Here is a 6,286-nt window from a genome sequence, read left to right as displayed (position 1 = left end):
GTAATAATTGTTGAACTTCCAGAGTCCTTTTATCATGGGTTACTTCATATAGATTTAAATCTTTAGTTATAACTGAATGACCAGATTTGTAGATAGCTTTAATTTCAGATTGTCTATGTATTGCACAAAATTGCTAGTGACAAGGAATAAATCTAGTCTGGCTTGCTGAAAAGTATTTGGTTTCCTCCATGTATATTGGTTAACATCACCATTGAATAATCTGAACGTATCTATCAAGCTTCTATCATTTATAACAGTAGATAAACAATTTCTTGACTTTTTGTTGTTATCTAGATTTTTTAAATTTGAATAATCTAGTTTAATATCATACAAGTGCAAGATCAAAATCGCCACATATGATATAGATGTCATTTCCGAATATGTCTATTTTAGAAAAAAAGCTCAGCATACAAATCTGGTTTATTATTATTGGGTCCGTAAATAGTACATAGAGTAACTCTTTTTGTATCAAATGTTAAATCCAAAAGTAAGTAATGTCCAGTTTGATCTGTTATTGTGGCATGAATGGTTACTGCGGCATTCTTTAAAAAAAAATATGCAAACCCCTCTAGAGTTAGAATTATCATGACTGAAATAACAATCCCAATCTCACTGAATAGATATCTGTTTTCTGTGTATGGGGTTAAGTGACAATCTTGTAAAGAATATGCATTTGCTTTGTGTTTTTTCAAATAGTTTAATACATCGTTACGTGTTTTATAGTCGTTAAGGCCACGACAGTTGTAAGATAAAATCTTAAAGTCAACCATTGGTATAGATTTTGAAGTTTTATATTATTATTTTGGTACATCAAACGACAAAAACCAATTACCAATAAACTTAAAGTAGTACAGCTTGTTTTGATCTTAATGTTTAAAAAATGCACATGAAATGCAAAAAGTTTGTTCATTACACAGGTGTCCACAACTGTAATTGTGTTAAACTGAATTTGATCTTGTTTATTTCATTGACATCATTTAACAACACTGAATATAAAAGCTACTGACATAATATTGAAAAATACACGGTCAGTATGTTAACTTGCTTAACAAATAAAATCGAGAGTTCTCCCTGAGGTATAAAGTTGCTACATACAATATACTGGTCTTTAAGCAGAGAGTAATTTCCATTTGATTTATTTAAATGCTTCTTATGATGCATTTAAGTTTATAGAATGTCTCATTTAAGCAAAATTCGTTTAAAAGAAAACACAACATTAATTAATTATTATTGATAATAATGGTGATTTAGGAGTTTGTGGGGAACTATGGTATCTGCTTAATATACCTAGATTGCATCTGATAGTTTGACGCTGGGTGCTTAGAGGGGAATTTTCTTCATTTCATGTACTTAAATCATTATTATTATGGCACATTTTTCGAACCATATCCACTGCGCAGGGCTTTTTAAATAACAAGACTCTGGTTTCCTCACTTGATCTTTGTGTTGATCAAAAGGATCCACTATTAACAAAATAACATGCCATTTATTGCTCTATCACCTCTTACTTTTCAAATAGTAATGCTTCCGGTAGGCGGCATATAGCACTCGAACTGCGTGTTTGTCCATCCACAGTTTGTTCCAGAATATTTTTCCTAAACGCTTTCAGATGTTAATCTAGGTTTTGGTATGCGATCGTACGATCATGACTTTCCTTTCAAAATCGTATTTATTTCAGTCTATTGATTTTTGGTTAAGTTACAGCTTTTCTCTAGAATAACAGGTTTTCGGACTTTTTTCCTTTGTGCTTGAAGATATTGAAATGATTTTCTTCTTGTTGACTATAAAAATCTCTTAATGGTTAATAAAATGATGATTTATAGTCAGATTCTTACACTTTCTTATGTAACTATTTCCAACTGATTCAGATTTCTTAGTGACAACTTAATCTTATTTTATAATCAAGTTTTGATATTGTGTGTTGACTAATATTCAAGGTTATACAAAATATGTGTTTGTTGTACTGGCAGCATTTGGTAATGTTTGTGGGGTTTTAAAATATAGATTTGGTAATGTTTGTGGGTTTTGAAAAAATACATTGGTTTAAAATTTGGTGTAAACCATGTTTTTAACTGTAAAACGAAAAGTGGTTCATGTAAATAATATGTTTCCGGCAAAAATCATTTGAACAGCTTAGGGCAACATAGATCTAACAAAATCAATATCTGATATGTGGTTTTCAATTTCAAGACTGACTGACTACATCACTGTACACTGATTCATCCCTTATCTAATATGTTTATTTGATGTGAATATTTGAAAGTCCTCAGGCTACAGGAATTGAAAAACAAACAAATATAAATTTGCCGGACTTGTTGAAGACGAAATAACTTTCGAATTGTACGGTGACTTTGTTAATTTACATTTTCTTTTAACTTTGTAAATCATATTGATCGAGGCCATTTATAAAAATGCGTCTGTCAATTAAATATTTTGATTTCAAATCAATCAATAATACCTGCTTCCTTCCTTTGCCACGCCTCTTCCGGTGTACCTAAAACTTGCTATATTAGTAATTGAAACACTGTCATTGTTCATCCTCGTTCGGTTCAGCCAGACCAGTCGTCAGCCTAACGTCAACAGTTCTACTTTAACAGTACTACAATGAAGCGTGTTCCAACTGCGATAGTGTTTGTCTTTTGCACTAGGACACATGTTCATCCGAAGTCAGAAAATCAAAAGACGTTGCGAGATATGCGTTCTGTCTTCTTTTAGTAATTATAAATAAACTCGTAATTTAATTGGAAAAAAAACTGAAATAAAGTTAAACTGTGCATTATATTTGGTTTGATTAATCTTTGAATCTTTAATAACTCGGATAAAATACAAACCGGTAAATGAAATATATTTAAAATAATTGAACGTTATGTTATCTTATCTTTTAATTTATTATATATGAAGAAGTGAATTTCATTTGTTAATGCCCTATTTTACTATCGATTATAGACTATAGCAAATCAATAACTGATAATGACACTTTATTTACACCACATATAACATTTGTTAATAACGATATGCTGTTTGTGTTTTTGCCGCCATTGTTGTTGTTTATAATAACAAATTAAGTCATTTGATCGCCTCTATGTAAGCGTATTGCCAAATTATAAACTTAATACAAATTTAATGAAATGTAAGTTACGCCTTTATTACTTGACTCCGACTTGCATTGCGAGCGTCCAGTTTATAATTGATCTGTTCCGAGACCGGTTCTCACATCGCTGTAGCAATAACGTACATGGGAAATTACATACTAATCTTATTTTAACTTCTGTTATGTTTCTATTTCATTGTTAGATAAAGTTAACATAATTTATAAACAACACGATAGTGAATGTATATGCCTAGTTGAGTTATTTGTAATATATTATAATCATTGTCAAATAAATTAGCAAACTGGTGTGAAATAAAGATGCAAAATTATCTTTAAATTTAACGATGATTTTTATTATGTCGGTCCTTAAACCTGTATACCTTATACTATTATAAGAGAAAGTTATGGCTTGGAGCTAATTTATTTTTGACATTTACAATACCTTTAATTGTGTTGAATGTAAGTTTTATATTTTTTACAAAGTGTGTAAATGCCCGTATGTGTCATGGGCCAGGCCACGACCAACCAGACCAAAGATAATTAAGGCTTCAATGGTCTGCAACGGAATAGTGGACTGCCCGCTTGGAGACGATGAAACCTGCGTAAGGTGTAAGTTATATTTCTTGTTCGTCCCAGGTATAGCTCAGTAGAACGTGAATTAATTTAGCATACACAAAAATGCAGATATCATTCAATAAAATATGTGTTCAGTGTAAGTATCAGTAGAGCACTAAAGGTTTTTTCCCCGGTAAGTCCGTGTTGTTTTTTTTCTCGTGAAAGTTAAAATATGGATCATGTGCGAATTCAAAAAGAACTGAACCTATTTTGATCAAACTTGGAATTTGCAATGAGGCAAATATTTTTTGTCAGACAAAAATCGTAGTTGTCAGACAATTAAAAAAACAACAACACTAAAATCATTTGATAAGTCAGAAAGTACGTGGGCAAGATAGATACCACTTGAAATGTGGTCAGATTATTTTATCTGAAATGTGTACGTCATGATTGTTTTTGGTCAGACAAAAATTGCTTTTGCTTTGTTCAAAACGCAAGTGACAATTTAAATCTGAATCCGGCGAAATAATACAAAAAACTAATTTCGTAAACTCGCTATGTAGATAAGAAACCAAAAAGTGCATCTTCACTTAAGTAATCTCTTGGAGCCCCGCTATTTATTTATAACATATTTGAAATGACGAGCAGTTAAAGTTTTCTGTTATTTAAAAATTATGTGAACACAATTTTGCAACACCTGCATGTTTATTAAACGGTTTACCTATAAATAAAAAGTATTATCAATTATCAAATGGGTGCAATCTTATTTTTCAAAAAGGATACGAAACGCTCTTTTTCAAATGCATAGTCCGTTCCAGTTAAATTTTATCTCACAAAAGTGTAAACACGCATAAATATGCTTTTGTTTTCTTTACTTTTTAATATACTCGTCAAACATTATCCACATGTATAGTTCACTCTCATCCTACATTACCTATTATAAATGTATACAACTTTAACGTCTTACTCAAGAGCATCCCGAGGAATGTTTCTCGGCGTTCATTCTTGTATTTTAACTTTCACATGTACTTTAAAGAGACTTTCCCAAAACCGAAACGCCTGGTTGAAATGATGGGATGATGAATGTGAAGTTCAGTTAATTCACCATATAAAAAATCATATATGTGGGTTTGTACCTACTGCTCGTCATTAAGCGTCGTATCCTTAGTGTGTCTCAGAAAAATAACTAAACCCTTGTGGACATATAAAAGCACACGGTTAACGGCTATTGCCGAGTTTAGAAGGCCGGTCAATATAGTCCGTTCATCATCGTTTATAATACATATCATCCTATTTGAACGCATTAGTAAAAGTTATAACAAAATCATCTTTCCGTACTTGTTTTTTCATTAAACCAAATACGTAACGTATGGCTATGATAAAGGAACAGTCGTAAGTGTGTCTACAGCTCGCCAACGTTTATCTGGGAGCCTAGAACTGCATCAGCATTAACTATTAGATTCGATTGCAATTATACATTCGTTCGGTTCTGTTCTAGCACTATATTAGGCCATACACGTCACGTAATTAGGTACGCTTCAATCCATGTAAATAGCTCCTAGTACATATACTTATATATCATCATATATATCATACTTATATATCATCATACTGGTATTGTAGTATTTTTTTAATAAAAGTCAGTGTTGGAGGTGCGTGAAGTTGGCACGGAAATCGACATTCGACATTCAAATATCGAGCTGGGGCGAATGTCGAGCCAGCTCTGACATCGACATTCGACATTCAAATATCGAGCTGGGGCGAATGTCGAGCCAGCTCTGACATCGACATTCGACATTCAAATATCGAGCTGGGGCGAATGTCGAGCCAGCTCTGACATCGACATTCGACATTCAAATATCGAGCTGGGGCGAATGTCGAGCCAGCTCTGACATCGACATTCGACATTCAAATATCGAGCTGGGGCGAATGTCGAGCCAGCTCTGACATCGACATTCGGCAAAAATCCCGAATATCGAACTTGGGCGAATGTCGAGCAAGCTCTAACATCGAAATTCTGCAAAAGTCCCGAATATCGAAGTGGGGCGAATGTCTAGTCAACTCTGACATCGACATACGGCAAAAGTCCCAAATATCGAGCTGGGACGAATGTCGAGCCAGGTCCGACATCGACATTCGGCAAAAATCCAGAATATCGAGCTGGGGCGAATGTCGGGCCAGCTCTGACATCGACATTCGGCAAAAAGTACCGAATATAGAGCTGGGGCGAATGTCGAGCTAGCTCTGACATCGACATTCCGAACTAGTCCCGAATATCGAGCTGGGACGAATGTCGAGCCAGCTCTGACATCGACCTTTGGCACTAGTCCCGAAGATAAGTTTCCAATCAGAGGTACTAAAAGTGCCAGCACCGAGCATAATTACCTGACGGTTAGGGTAACACTTTCATTGGGTTATGACATGGCACAATCTTTATTTATAGTGGACCATCATCACAAGTTATATTCGAATTCTCCATGAATATTTTGAAAAATAGACTGTAAGAGCACACCGGTTACACGAGGAACGGACCTTCGTCTGTCAGGTGTCAATCGGCTGCCACATGGAGCGGGGCGAAACCTACATGCACAATAAACTGTAAGATGGTTGGCACTTCTCCACATCACGCCGACAGAAAAT

Source organism: Dreissena polymorpha, chromosome 3 (genome assembly GCF_020536995.1).
Source record: "Dreissena polymorpha isolate Duluth1 chromosome 3, UMN_Dpol_1.0, whole genome shotgun sequence".
Lineage (NCBI taxonomy): Eukaryota > Metazoa > Mollusca > Bivalvia > Myida > Dreissenidae > Dreissena > Dreissena polymorpha.
The sequence above is the reverse complement of the archived record's forward strand: the minus strand, read 5'-3'. Positions refer to the sequence as shown.